This window comes from Panthera onca, chromosome D4 (genome assembly GCF_046562875.1).
Source record: "Panthera onca isolate mPanOnc1 chromosome D4, mPanOnc1 haplotype 2, whole genome shotgun sequence".
NCBI lineage: Eukaryota > Metazoa > Chordata > Mammalia > Carnivora > Felidae > Panthera > Panthera onca.
The window spans coordinates 61,702,473-61,717,990 of record NC_138351.1 but is presented as its reverse complement, the minus strand read 5'-3'; the positions used below and the strand labels follow the sequence as shown (position 1 = coordinate 61,717,990).

Sequence of the window (15,518 nt, the reverse complement as noted above, 5' to 3'; positions counted from 1 at the left end):
TGGGGAATATTGTGCTCCTGCCACATGAACGTACCCTGAGCGGGTAGCTGTCAGAGGAGCTGGCTTAGGGACCTGCAACAAGGGCCTGGGATGCACCCAACCAAATGAATTGCGGGCATGGATGGAAAACATTTGTTTATTGCCAAGCAGTGAACTTCGTGCACATAATTGAGTTTACAATCTGCAATTACATAAGGAAGAATACAGAACAAAGAATTGGACACGAAAGCACAAGGTGCAGACTGTGTTCTTTAGACCTGTGTAATAGCTCTACTTTGATCCACATTCTACCGTGTGCTCGTACGTGGATCACTTAGCATTCCTAGGCCACCTTGCCTTTTTTAATTTAAGTTTATTTTTCTTTTTAAAGAACTGCATAAGTCATTATCAATGAGTATATTCTGATGTGCAAGATGTGACACATTTACAGTTTTACATCCTCTACTGAGAGCCCTAAGATCGGGTATAGCTTTCTCCAGAGCTCTGAGGGGTTCCAGGATACAGAGTCCTGGGCCTGGGGGGCCTGGGGAGTCCTTCTCCTGATGGAAATCTCCCACCTTGGAAAACTCTCCAGATGGGCTCCTGCTGATGCTCCCAGTGAACTCTCCAAACTTCCTGAGTTTTTGGGCTTATAACTGGAGGCCTATGGCCATGGCTGTCTATATGGTTGATTGGTAGTAACACTTGGATGGTGTTTTCTTGGAAGCTACAGCCTTGCTACTCAAAGTCTGGTCCTTGGACCAGTAGGCTTGACATCCTTTGGATGCTGGTGAGAAATTCAGGTGTGCCCCACATTACTGAGCCCAAACCTGATCTTCACAAGGCCCCCCAGGGGATGTGTGCACATGCTGTAGTGTGAGAGAGGGCGCTCTCCAAGTACCCTTCCATGCATTAATTTCATGCACAACATCTGCATGAACGCTGAGATGCTGTCATCTTTTACACAGAGAGGGAAACTGGCTCCAGCAAGCAAAATGATCCGCCGAAGGTCACATGATGTTTAGAGTAGAACCCAGGCTTCTCACACCTACTGAATCCAGTAAGCGCTGATTGTGCTTTTTTTAAAAAAATTTTTTAATATTTATTTCTGAGAGAGCATGAGTAGGGGAGGGGCAGAGAGAGAGGAAGACACAGAATCCAAAGCAGGCTCCAGGCTCTGAGTTGTCAGCACAGAGCCCGACGTGGGGCTCGAACTCACAAACCGCGAGATCATGACCTGAGCTGAAGTCGGTCGCTCAACCGACTGAGCCACCCAGGCACCCCTGATTATGCTTTTACACACATACTAATTGAATCCCCTCAGCCATCTGGAAGTATCATTATTACTACTCCATTTTAGATGAGGAAAATGAGGCACAGAGAAGTTAACTTGCCTAGAGATGCCACAACTTGATCTCGACCCAATATAGGTATAGGATTCACCGCTTAGAAACCCTAAGCAAGTAGAAAGTCTGCAGGCCAGGGCCTTCATATCCATCCTGGCGAAGCAGACCCCACATGAGTTTCAAAGCCATAAAGCCTAGGTTTGAGTCCTGCTGACACGTCTGTGGGCTGAGAAGACAGATGAGCTCATCTCTGAGGCCTTGGTTTTCCTGTCTGTAAAATGGAGAGAAAAGCAAATGCTGTCTGGCAAGGCCCTGGTGAGGAGTAAACGAGACCATAAGTACTGGAGTGTGTTGTAAACTGTAAAGTGCTATGCACATGCCGCTTACTGGCTTTATTCTCCAGGGACCCTGGCACAATGGTGGAAGAGGAAGCAGCTTGGAGAACGGGGAAGTTGCAGTAGGTGGAACTTAGGGGTTGTCATGGGAACCAAAGCTCCGAGGCTGATCAAGGCAGGAAATACCATCTGGTTTTAAACACCAAAAAGCCTCAACTCACACTGGACTTATTTCTGTAAACAGCAGAATTAACATCATCCTGTAGCAGTAATGTCAGCCCGGAGCAATCTAGATATTGTCTTTCTGCTGATTTCCCTGGTCAGATCCAGACAAAGCACCTAAGGAACTCCTTATCCATTAGCTGTCACTTCCAAAAAAAAGAAAAAATGTGGAAAAGTCACTTAGTAAATCTGAACTTAAACAGAAAGAAAAGATGCTGGAAGATGCTTTCCCACCCCTCCTAGGCTTTGCAAGCACGGAGGGAAGGCTGGAGATGGCAGCAGTGGAGGGGGTAGGGGCTGGAACCCCAGGCAGAGCTGACCCTGGAAGGGTGCTTAGAGAGGATCTCACCTCCCTTCCAAATTATGAGAGAGAAAACAGGCCCAGAATGGGATGGTGCCTGCCCAAGGTCACACAGCAAATCAGTGACAAAACTGAAACTTGCATCTAAGTGTCTCAATGATAAAGTCAGCATTTTTCCTCTTCGCCAATCGCTGCTTCCTTTGGTATTTGCTCCAGCATTGTCATGTTGCTCCCTGGGAAACATGAGACTGGGGATTTCTCTGGTTCCCCATGGGCTCTGCAAGATGAGAAGCAGAGCGTTTCTTGAGTCCTGCACCTCCCAGGGATTCGACTCAGGAAGCCATTGTTTCTTTGTTGGGAACAACAAGATTTTTGTAGACCACATGAGCCCAAGTGAATCAGGGTGAAATTTTAAAAACAAGAGGGTGATGCCTTTGAGTTTTCAAAATCTAGAGGACTACCCAGCTTTCGTTGGCGGCTCCAAATTCAGCAGAGGTCTAGGGACGAAGGTTTTTTTCATGGCGGGGAGGGGGGACTTGCGCCAGGAATCATTTGAGCTGAGAATCATTCTCTGCTGGAAATGTACCCAGGGTGGCTGCTGCTGTGTAGACTGGCTTACTCTCTCTGAGCCTGTTTTCCTGGGTGCACCGTGAGGCAGATCCCACGTGACCACCTCTGAGGTCCCTTCCGGCTCTGACATTCTGTGACTTGCTAATCACTTTTTAAGAAAGGAAAGAAGACCCACTGCTCCTAGAGCCAGCCTGATACTTTGTTCAACAGCTGGCATGGACCCAAGTTGAGAAGCATCAGCATTGGCCCTTCAGCTCCTTGCTGGCTGGGTCCTGGGAATTTCCCATGAATGGGGCTTGGCTGGAAATAGTCGCTATCCAGCCTCAAGGAGCGAGGGACATCTGAGACCACTGTCCCCAGTCATAGCCCCAGGACCCTTAGCCTAAGCTGGCAAGTGACACCCAGAGGTAGCAATGACACAGAGCATGCCTATGGCTGTGTTTACCCCAAGTCACCCTGCCTCACCCTCAGACCTCCAGGTTCTTCCCTCAAGCCCCTCTGTCCTGTGTCGGCAGGTAGCATCATCTCCTGGCAGTGGAGCAGGGGCTGGGGACCTGGGACATCTGGCCCCACAGGCCTAAGGGAAAAACCTCACTCCCGGGGATGGCCTTGGTTTTTCTGGATCCCGCTGTATTAATGAGAAGCTTCACTCCTAGGGGCTGTCACTCACCTTCTGTCCCTTGGGGTAGGCGAAGTCTTCCCACCCTTTTCCCGCTTGCTCGGAGCCATAGGAACCACCTCACTGCCATCTCAAGGGAGCCCCCAAGTCTCAGCAGGGGATCCCTGGGGCTGCCAGGGCTACAAGAGTGCCTGAGCCGGGGGAGGGGAGGGAAGCTCTGGGCTGCACCATCTGCATTTGGGTTCCCAGGGCAGGAAGAGGGGGGCTGTGGCTCTTTCATATTTCCCAGGAGTTAACTTTTTGGCCTGAAAGAACTTGAGAAATGTCTGATGGAAGAGCCAAAGCCCCCATCCCAGACTGCTCCATGTTTCTGTTGTTTTGCAGGCTCTTTGGCAGCTTCCTGGGTGTGATCTGAAATGGGCCCTGTATGTGGAGGGCAGGGAGAGGAAGGAAGGAAGAGGAAGAGGCAGGCCCCTCCAGATGGGTAGGTGGCAGGTTTGATAAGCAAGAGAACTTACAGAAGAGGCTTGTCTTGGACGCCGCAGAGTAGATCTCCACACCCACCCACCACCTCTTAAAAGTTTATTCAGAGGCCTTAACTGGGTTAAGTCATGTATACAGCCAGATGGTCTTAACACCACCTTGCTATCCCAAGGCCATGTCCTTGGGGCAGCCCCTGGGAGCAGGGAAGGCAAGAGGAACCCGCAGTGCAAGGACAGGGGAGGGACGGGGAGCCTCTTGTGTTGGGGTCCAGCTCCCAGGTCAACCAGCGCTCATGTCCCGTTGGTGACCTCCTCCGACAGGTTCCAGTCCAACTAAGGGCAAGGGCATAGCAATCCTAGTTGTTTAAGCCTGGGAACTGACTTAACCTCTCTGCACCCCTGACTCTCAGTCTTGTCATCTGTAAGATGGAGGTACTAAATTTCTCTTCCTGTGATGGCTGGGAAAATTAAATGAAAAAAAGAAACCTTAGTGCCTAGCACACAGTAGGTGCTTTAAAAATCTATAATTGCAGGGGCACCTGGATGGCTCAGTCAGTTAAGCATCTGACTCTTGATTTCAGCTCAGGTCATGATCTCCTGATTCATTCGTGAGTTCGAGTCCCACATCGAGCTCTGTACTGGCAGCACAGAGCCTGCTTGGGTGTCTTTCTCTCTCTCTCTCTCTCTCTCTCTCTCTCTCTCTCTCTCTCTCTCTCTTTCTCTTTCTCTTTCTCTTTCTCTTTCTCTCCTCTGTCTCTTTGTCCCTCCTGTGCACTATCTCTCTCAAAATAAATAAATAAACTTAAAAAAAAATCTCTATCACTAAAGAAAGATCTTTAAAAAATGCAAACACTTCATTTCCACTCTCTAAAGCTTCTTTGGAAAGGTATCCATGGTAAATGTCATTTTCCACGTTGGGGGAACCTGAGCTCAAAGCAGTGGGGTGACTTACGGGAAACCTCAGAGTGGCCACATGCTGGAGTGGGGTCTGTCCGACATGTATCCAAAGCTCCTTCTGTCTCCTCGCAACCATGTACAGCTTTCTGAATACTTTGATGAAATGAGGGGAATGGAAATGAACTTGAGATGCATATATTTCCTCGAGACACGGCACCTGAGAAAAGTGAGAACTGAGAAATGCCAACTTTCAATTTTCTATTTACTTCCTTTCCTTACAGTTTCCTGACAGGGGCCTGGTTTGGAAACCAATTTTGTTGCATGTGTCTTTCCTTCATATTCTGCCTTGCTATTTGCAACTGTGGTGTTGTTTGTGAAGACAATGTCTAGTATGTTCTCTGGGAAGCTGACACCCAGAAAACAAAGGTTTCTTTAGTGGTGAATATGCAGCCTGGGAACAGAGCAGAGAACATCTCCCTGAGACAATAGCTCAAAACTGGGCCATGGAGGGAACCTGGAGAAAAGACCAAGCTTCTTGCCCTCTCTCTGCAGTTGCACACTTAGAGAATTACAGCACAGCACAGCCAGGGGACATGACCCACCCACGGTGATAGCACTGGCAAATTGTAGGTTTAACTACATCAAAACTGAAGATTTCTTTTCATTAAAATTTTTTTTAATGTTTATTTTTGAGAGGGGTGGGAGGACAGAGCACAACCGGGGTGGGGGGTGGGGTGCAGAGAGAGAGATGGGGAGACACAGAATCTGAAGCAGGCTCCAAGCTCTGACCTGTCAGCACAGAGCCCAACGTGGGGCTCAAACTCACAAACTGAAAGATCATGACCTGAGCTGAAGCTGGACGCTTAACCAACTGAGCCACCCATGCCCCCCTAAAGATTTCTTTAAAAATTTCTTTTAAGTTCATTTATTTATTTTTAAGAGAGAGAGCGAATGGGAGAAGGGCAGAGAGAGAGAGAGGGAGAGAGAGAATCCCAAGCAGACTCCACACTGTCAGCACAGAGCCGAACGTGGGGCTCGAACTCACAAACCGTGAGATTATGACCTGAGCCGAAGCCAAGAGTTAGATGCTTAACCGACTGAGCCACCCAGGTTAAAGATTTCTTTCTAAATGAAGGTCACAAAGCTGATACAGAGGGAAGAGATATTTTCAATGCCTAAATCTGACAAGGGGCTCACAAGGGGCTAAGAGCTAGATTTATACAGGAACTATTTGCAAACCAGGAAGAAGCCATTTCACAGAAGCAGAAACTCGTATAAATACATGCAGAGATGCTCAACCTCACCGGTCATTGAGAAAAACCCAAACTACAACAGCAAGATTCAATTTCTTACCCATCGATTTAAAAAATGAGAAAGTTGGATAATGCTAAGTGTTGTTAAGGATGTGGGCTGTGTGAAGCGGCACAGCCATCTGGAGAGCAGTCTGGCAGGTTTTTGTGACATTGGGTATGTGCCCACTGCGGAGCCGGCCCCAGGCTGTGTGCCCTGAGATACGTGTTCCTTGTCCTCTGCTGCTGCGTCGCTCTGTATTGAGTGGCTCTGGTCCCTGCAGGCGGTGTTTTCCAAGTTCCTTGTCAGCTGGCTCCCACTAAGAGGCACTGACAGGAAGTTGGAGGACAGAAGGGAGAAACCAGGGTATCTCTCGTCCTCTCCTCAGCCGCAGGTGGCATCTCCAAGCAGCAGCTGTGCCTCCTTCCAAGGGACCAGGACTGGTGAGTTATGACTCCAGATTTACCAGATAACCCCTCCCCTCTCTGGTCCTCCTGTAGCACTTCTCCACTGTTGCTAATTTCTGGCTGCTTCACTGTCCCCATGTAGCTTCTCAGCCTTTCCATTCTCCAAGTAACCAATTCCCTGCATGCAAGTCCCTGTGTTTTAAACACTCAAGCTGATTCTGTTGCCTGGTTAGACTGATTCACATCCCAGGATCCGCGCAGTCCCAAATCCTAGGTATGCACTTTAGAGCCACTGCCCTGCAGGTGCACAAGGAGAGATGTCTAAGAATGTCGGTCTACAGTGTTTGTGAAAACGGAGAGGTGGAGGGGGCGTGGCCACCCATTGCCAGAGGGACGGATATTGTACAAGGGTAGGTAACATGTGACATGTAAGCACATTGAAGGGGTGACCATGTTGGGGGGTGGGGGAGGAATGGGGACCAAGGATGAAGCGGAAAACAAAGCAGAAGGGCGTTGCATGGAATGAACGAATGATGAATGTGTCTTGAGCCGAGGAAGTCGTTAACTCAACCTCTGCAAATGAGGTTAAAAATGTACATTATGCCTTGAAAAGATGAGCGGGAAAAGAATATGATTGTACAGGCAGAAAGCATAATGTGTGAAGAGCAGAGGCCTAAAAACAGCCTGTCCAGGGAACAGCCAGACGTGACATGTGGCCCATGGCCAGTACCGTGCCCACTGGAATCACGGAATGTCAGCTACACTCAAAAGATCTTAAAGATCTGTTTAACCTCTCTTGGTATAGATGGGGAAACTGAGGTCTGGAGAGGGTCAGGGATACCCACGGTCTTGCTGTGGCAACTCATCCAGAGCCCAGGTTTCCTGACCCCGTTTGGGGAATTTCTACTAAGTTCTACTAAGTTCTTCACTCTGTGCCAGGCACTGTGCAGGCCCTGGGGACACAGCCCCTGCCCTCCAGGGGTGCACTCATGGGAACAGGACAGGCACAGAGTCAAACAGGTCAAACAGCCCTGATGTGTGCAGTGGTGGCAGGGAACACCGACGGGGTAGGTGGCCCCAGTGAACTATGTCTCTCGGTGTCTATGATGGTTTGAAGTCCTCTCCCCTTGAGTCTGGGCTAGGTCTGTGACTTACTGCCCCATGAAATGTGATGGAGGTGACATTGTCTCTGTTCTGGGCCTAAACCATAAGAGAGCCTGGGGTTTCTGCTTTTTCCTCTCAGAGTCCTGAGCTGACACATAAAAAACTGGCTACCCTCCTGGGGAAGCCTCATGGAGAGACTGTGCACAGAGGCCATGTGGAAAGGGAGAGTCTCCAAGACTAACTGGAAAGACAGAGAATCCCAAATGTGCCAGCGTCCCCAGCTGAGCCCAGCCTACGGCCAACCTGCCAACTGAATGCAGCCACATGAGTGACCAACCAGCAAGACCAGCAGAACTGCCCAGCTGAGCCCAGCTCAGATAATAGTCATAAGCAAAACGGTTGCTATTTTAAGCCACAGAATCTTGGAGTGGTTTGTGATGGCAGCAGTGGATTACCAAAACATGCAGTGTCAAGTGAATAGTGAGGGGACAAAATGAGAACAGGGTACACGGAGGGCCAGAAGGAGTGACAATGAATCTGACCAGGAGGACTCTGAGAGCCGAGCAGGAAAAAGTGAAGATGAGTCTTGGGCATCATCAGTGCATGTCAACAGACGCCCTCCGAGGACCTACTACCTGCCAGGCCCTGGGTGGGGCTGAAGAGGAGGCAGAGAAAGACAGCTGCAGCCTGGTGGGCGAGGGGTCTTGAGCACTGGCAGTGATGGTGCGAGGAGGTTGGACGTGCTCGGTGGGAGACAGGGGCTGAGCGCTCAGAAGGCAGAGGGCTTGTCTCCTTGGAGGAGTGACCAGGGAAGACTTCATGGAGGAGGTGGAATTTAATGTGGGCTCTGAAAACTGGACGTGGTTTAGAGTTAGAGGGAAAAGCTTTCCAGGCAGAGGGTATCGTGTGCACAGCGGTACAGAGCTGGGATGGTTGGCCTGTCGGGACCGGAAGCAGCCAGTACGGAAGCTGATCAGATCTCCACAATGAGGGACGCTGGTCCTGCTCTGTCTTGGCTAAATCCTCCAAACACATGTATACAGAGATACCGTAACAGCAGCAAGCCCTAGTAACACTCTGGTTACGTGAGGTAGGGAGGAAATGCCCCCAAATGAGTGATATTTCTTCCAAAGTCAGTTCATGTTATCATTGTGGATTGGGAGACAAATAAATGCCTAAGAATAGACACAGAACATTAATTTTTTATTGATCATAATATCATTTTCATGAACATTAAAAATGTAGACTTTGGCAAGAAATAATTTTCACAAAAAGAGAGAAAAGATATTTGGAAGGGTGTGGCATTTCTCCTTTCCCGTCCCTTTGATCTTCCTGCCAGCCATTTCAGGAGAATGGACCTGTTGGGGTATCATAGTGGGGGTAGTAGAGCATAGGGTAATAGGGTAGAGGGCCCTGGAGGCTTTCAGACCCGGCTTAGAATCCCAGCGCTGCCCTTTTCTAGTTATAAAGTGCCAAACTCAGAGCGCAGCCCCTGGTAAAAGCCCAGCACGCTCTTGGAGTTGTTAAAATTACCCATGATCATCATTCACGCTATTTTAAAAGAAGGAAGCTGAGGCCAAGGAGCTTCCCAAGTGCCAGCACACTGGGAACAAAATGCAGTCCCCATGTCTCCTTCTTGGGTTCCCTCTGTTTCTCCTCCCTGCACCCCACCTCCCTTCCTTGCTCTTAGGGTCTGCGTCATTACGCGACAGGGGTGCTGAAGTGAGAAACATTGAACTCCAGGTCCTATGACCCTTCTGGGGTGTTTCTTGAGGACCTCCAAGGTGACAATAAATCAAACTGACTCCCTTGGAGACTCATACCAGCATAAGATAGAAGAACATGCAAGCCACGGGGGATCTTGCTAAAAGAAACAAGCAATGAGGCATCAGGTATCCACTTTTAACAAAGGGAACAGAAACAATAGGAGAAGCTAGAAAATCAACAGTTCACTTAACCTTAAACTATGGTGTGATAGAAAAGACAAGTTGGCCTCTTAAATACAGAATTATAGCCCCAAAGTTTGTCACTTCTCCTGTGCTCGCTTGACATTCAGCCTAAGACTCCATTTTATCTTCTGTAAAATGGGCATAAGAATGCCTTCCAGAATTATTAATGAGACCAATTAATGAGATAATATATAGAAAGGACATTGTGCCCTAGATTGTATTGAAGAGATATTCTGGGGGTACAATCTCTGAAGCTGTGTGTCTGTGCTTTCCTCTGCCAAGGGGATCCCCAGATTCTCCACAGGGTCCCTAACTCTCCCCAGATAAGTTTATGTTTTAGAGACTGAAGGGTTTTACTTTGTTTCTAATATAAGATTAACCCTACTATTGAAAAAAAATCAAAGCATAAATAAAAAGAAAATTGAAGAGGAAAAGTGATAGTAAACAGTAGAAACCAAATGTAGTGGGGTTTTTCTTCAATCTTTTTGTTGTTTTGCTGTTGGGATTTTTTTTAATGAACTGAGTCATCCTCTAGCTGAACGTCTCAAAATGAAAATATAAGAGGGAGAAAAATAGAACCAAAAGCAATAATAAAACAGAGAGCAAAGTGGTACAGGAAGCTTTTTTTTTTTCTTTAATAAAAGAAATATATGCTCATAGTAAACAAAAACAAACAAACAAAAAAAACAGTACAGAAGGATAGAAGGTGAAAAATAAATCTCTTTTTACCCTTCCATTACTTCTCTCTTTCGGTCCTATTAGCCAGAGGTCACTGCTCTTGACAGCAAGAAACTTTTTATTTGTTTCTTTCACATTGCAACTGATTGTATCCATCTTTTAAAGGAGAAGATGGAATTTAGAAAATTCCCAGAGGCATCTAATTTGCTAAAAGATAATGAACATCGTATAAAAGAATTAAGTGCTTTCCAAGATCCTGACAAAATAAAGATATCAATCAAAAAAACTCCCCAAAGGAAGTCCAGATGGCCATGCAATTGAACTTTATCATGCTCATCGGCCTGGCAATCTCCATGCCCTTGAAATACCCAAGAAAACCATCCAACAGAAAGCAACACCTGATACATATAGTGAATTCTTCATCAAGCTGATCTAAAACTGGAACAAATCCTATAAAGCTGTTAGCCTGTTCAGGATCCCTGATGAACGTAGGCGCAGAGTTCCTTCCAAACCAGTCTTTTATTTATTTATTTTAAGTGTTTGTTTATTTTTGAGAGAGAGAGTGTGAGTGAGGGAGGGGCAGAGAGAGAGGGGGACAGGATCCGAAGCAGGCTCTTTGCCGATGGCAGAGAGCTCGATGTGGGGCTTGAACTCATGAACTGTGAGATAATGACCTGGGCCCAAGTCAGATGCTTAACTGACTGAGCCACCCAGGCATCCCCCAAACCAGTCTTTCAAACATAGGCACAGGTCCATCTGGAGTCAGAAGATCTTATACTTCCTTGTGCAAGATGGTGCAATACCAGGAAGATATGGTACCATTAATCACAGCAAGTCGATCATCCCAAAGCATCTGATGATGTACACTGTATTTCCAAATTTTAGAAGCACGTGGAAAATGATAGAACATGCTGGAGTTTACTAAAATCAGCTATGGAATTTGAACAGCTGGAATGTTAAGGAAAGGGCAAAGAGTAACCGAAATATCACTAAAGCCAGATGCTGGCCTACCTGTGTCCTTTGCTATTTAATATACTATAGAGCTGGATTGGGGGATAGGGCAGAGGGAATAACTGATTTTGTTAGGAAAAGGCAAATGAAAAGGCTCACTGTTGTTATTTAAAGCTTGGAGCAAGATTGGCAGGATAGGATGTACAGCTTCCTGTCTCAGCGCGCTCCTGAAAACCAGGCCATAAATAAGATCCTTGAAAAGCAAATCATATTTACCCGATAGGAAGGATGTCATAATTGAAGCTTGCTTTGCTGATTAAGGATTTGGCATTAAATTAATCATATGTAGCCTTCCACCTCCAAGCTGTGCCAGCCCCAGGGAAGTGAGACTCCCCCACTGTCACCTGGCCCTCCGTACCCTGGAAGGAAAGGGTAATCCTCTGCCCTTTGTGACGAACCTCATGAAGAGCCACATGGAGGGGACTTCCCCACGGCACACCCTCTCCCCATTGTAGAAACACATGTAGAAGGCGTTCAGGTAATAATGAAAAATGCACACCTATTCATTCAACAAACCCAGATTGTGTGCTTGTGTGTGCCTATGGTCTCACATGTGGAAGAGGACACAGAGAGGTAGACTAACTATACAACACAGTGTGGTGTCAGAGACTCTTTCTAGAATGTGCTGAGATAAAAAATGAAAAAACTGTATTTCATCGAATCTAAGACACCATTATTTTATGTATCACTGAGAAAGGAAAAAATACTGCCAATTATAAGATGCCATCAATGGCAAGGTGCATCCTGATGCTAGAGACGAATACAAATGTGGGTCTCAGAATGGGTGAAATGTGGTAATTAACTTTTAAAGAAGTGATAAGTGATACCTCTCAGCATGAGCCAAGCCTCACCATGGGAGCTGGGAGAAGGTAGCAATTACTTCTGCTGGGTGAGTAGAGGAGGCATCACAGGGACGTGACATCTGATCTCAGTCGTGAAGGATTTCACCAATGGGAGGAAGAGTGGGAAGAACATTCAGGTTGAAGGAATAGCACAAGCAAAAGTTACAGAGGCAGAAAAGGGCAGGCATGATTATGGACCTGCTAATACGTCCTGAGTAGTTAGAAGGCATGGGGAGATAGAGCAGGTGCGAAGCTGGGACCACTGAAGCCAGATTGTCAGTAGCCTATAACCCCAGTCTTGGGAGTTAGTGCCCCATAGATGACAGGGAGCCATAGAATGTTTTGAGCTGTGAGGACATGATTGGAGCCAAGTGTTGGAGAGGTTTGTCTGGCAGGGTAAATGCAGGGTAGGTTGAAGGGTGAGACCAGAGGTGGGGATACAGGTGAGACTTGCAACCGACCCAGCTGGGGGCGGGTGGAGACAAAACCAAGGGGCCCCACACGGATCTACATGATCAAGTCAGATTGTGAAGGGCTAAGGCCACAAGGCCATGAGAACAAAAGACCCACAATCACACACAACAATATGGATAAATCTCACAAACGCAACGTTGAGTGAGAGAAGCCAGACACAAAAGCGGACACAGGCAGTGATTCCATTTTGTACCAAGACCAAGAAAAGGCCCAGACCAATCTACAGTGTTAGCGGTCAGGATACCGGTTACCCTGAGGGAGGATAGTGACTGGCAGGGACCCAACGGGGGCTTCTGGGTGCTGGTCATGTTCTGGTTCTTGGTGCTGTTTATATGGGCGTGTTCACTTTATGAAAACTGACCTGTGAATTAAGATTTGTGCACTTTCTGCCTGTATGTTGTGGTTCGATACAATTAACCCCCCTCTCCACACCCCCCAGTTCGGGACACAGAAACTGGAAGTAGGGGTCTAGAACGGAGGAGCCTGCAGGAACACGCAGCCACCCAATGCCAGAATGAGTCACAGTCCACTCAAGAGGCTTCCCACAGTGCACTTGGAGCAGGTATGAGCAGATGAAGAAAAGAATGAAGAACTTTCTCACCTCTGGACCTATGACAGAGGCACACCAGACGTATTGGTGGAGAATGACCAGCAAACAGAAATAGTGGGGCGAGCATAATTACAAGGGAAAGGAGAGATGAGGAGAATCTCAGGGGGCACCTAGGTGCATTCAGTGAGCCCATGGAGTGCCTGTGAGGGCAGGGCGGGAAACTGTGGATGGGATCCAGGCAGAGCAACTAAGCATCCTTTGGGAGATGAGTGAACGGGAGTGCAGAGAGTGGGGGACACAACCGAGTCTGGGAGTCCTGAGAGGCTAAAAGGGTGAGGTCAGCAACATGGAATTTGGGTGTTGACCCTCAGTGGCTTTCTAGAAGTCCTGGTTTTACAAATGCTGTGTGATCACACAGAGAAGAGAGGGATGGATGGTCTCTAGGCATGGATGTGGGTTCACCACCAACCAGCCCAGCCACACTCACCCGTAATCGTGGCTACTAATCTGGATGCCCTTAACGGTCTGGAACATGGGGACATAATCACGAGTGAAATGTTTTGGCCCTGTTCACAGGCCCCTGCGTTAAACTGCTGGTCAGCAGGCTCAGGGAGATCTGGCTTGCTGTTCATCTGAAACAGCACAACAACAAGTCCACAGAGAGCAAAACCTGGGGCTCTTAGAGGACCACGGTGTGATGTGGCTGCCAGCAAAATGCAGGTGACCCCAGACTGCAAGGACAGCAGCCCAGAGGCCTGAACACAGAGGGATGCTCCTGTTATTCTGTGTGCTTCTTGGTCCATATGGAGGGCTTGTGGTCAGTTCTGGACATCACTCGAAGAGAACCATGAGCAGACTAGTGGCCAGGGAAAGTTGAGGAACCTGGGGACATCCCTCTGAGGAAGAGGTGACTTGGTTGGGGGTGGTACAAAGCATTACTTGTGAGCTGTCTTTGGTGAAGGACACCATGGATGAGGGAGAGACTCCAGCAGCAGACTGGGATCCAGAGTGAATGCCACAGCAAGGCTGACTTTGGTGGAGCACACAACCGCCATAGACCAAATAACGGCATGGGAGCCTCAGGAAGCACTGATCTTGCCACTGATCTGCTGGTATTATTACTATAATTGTTATTAGTTGCATGCCTAACAAGAGCTAAGTACTGTGTTAAGTACCTTACATGCACGTATGCATTATCTTACCAAGGGAGTTAATGATATGAAAAATGCTCAGAACAGTGCCTGGCACACGTGAGTACTCGAAGTACATTCGCTGTTGTAACTATTTAATCTTCACAATAAACTTGCTGTGAAAGAGGAATTGTTTATTCTCACTTCACAGACAAGGAAACTGAAGGTCAGGAGAGTGAGCGACTCCCCCAAAGTTGCACCACTAATGACTGGTAAGCCAGACTTTGAGCCCAGGACTACCTGCTTCCTAAAGTTTGATGAGTGGTTAGACCAGAAACTTTCCCATCTGGCCAAGGTTCTGTTCCTAAACTGTACCTCTTGTTCATTGATAACCCCCTTTGTAAAGGATCTTATTGTTTGTGAAACCTGTAAATGAGGGGGGCTTTTGGCCCCCTCGCCAGTCTGTGTCCTTTTGGAGATGCTCAGTTATGACTAAACTGCCTGCCTATGTCTGCTCGGGGCTTGTCCAGCCGATATGGAACAAGCCGATATGTCCGTCCTTCCTCTGTTGTCAAACTGACAAAGAACACGGGTGGAAGGAGTAGCTCCGGGCTCTTCTGGTCAACCCCAGGTTCGGCCTCAACTCCGGAAGGGTTTAGTCATAGACTCTCCCCAGGCCAGATGCTGTCCCCTGACACCTCAGGAGGAGGGCCAGCTTCATCTCTGTTTTGGTGAGGGACCCTGGCCAAGTCATTTTACATTTTTCTGGTGTTGAGCCTCAGGGGCGTTCTTTAGTTCTTTAAGACTATTAACTTCTCAGTCATAGAAGGGCATCTTCAAGGAGAGGCATGTGGAGTAGAGAAATGTGCAGGAGTTTGGGGTCAGACAGACCGGGTTTGGGCTCTGTCACTGTCTCTGCCAAGTATCATTAAGCATGGTATTTAATCCATCTGGACTTCAGTCTTGTAATTTGTGAAACTGGGATCCTAACACCTATTTTTCAGACAGTTGTGAAGATTAAGATGATGCATACCAAGGTGTCTGGCACAGAGTAGGTAGGTGTTTAATAAATGGCAGCTATTATTATTACTCGAACTGTGTCACCAGACCACATTTGATGCCTGAAACCCAATTTTACGGTTTAAAAAACATGCCTTGTGAGAAGAGAAAAGCGACTTAGATTCATTCAGCTAATCTTTTTTGGAGCCATCATTCATAACTTATCCATTAAAAAAAAGAACTGAAAACAAACAATGTATTTAAACAAAAAACCAGCTGAGCTACTTGGTTGAAAGAAGCACTTCAATGTAAACACGAATAGGAAATACGTGG

General features: G+C 47.5%; 1 protein-coding gene across 10 annotated transcripts in view; it reads left to right on the top strand.

Annotated features, from left to right (window-relative positions):
* The window catches only part of ANKS6 (ankyrin repeat and sterile alpha motif domain containing 6), a 68,587-nt gene extending 53,343 nt beyond the window's left edge, over positions 1-15,244 (top strand). For 3 of the 10 annotated variants that reach the window (XR_013551723.2, XR_013551724.2, XR_013551717.2), the window contains 3 exons: positions 952-1,039; positions 3,757-6,858; positions 7,692-15,244. The gene's annotated coding sequence lies outside the window, so the exon portion shown is untranslated. The remainder of the gene's footprint in view (positions 1-951; positions 1,040-3,756; positions 6,859-7,691) is intronic. The other 7 variants (XR_013551719.2, XR_013551718.2, XR_013551721.2 and 4 more) reach the window with 7 other exon arrangements.
* Positions 15,245-15,518: the final 274 nt, after the last annotated feature.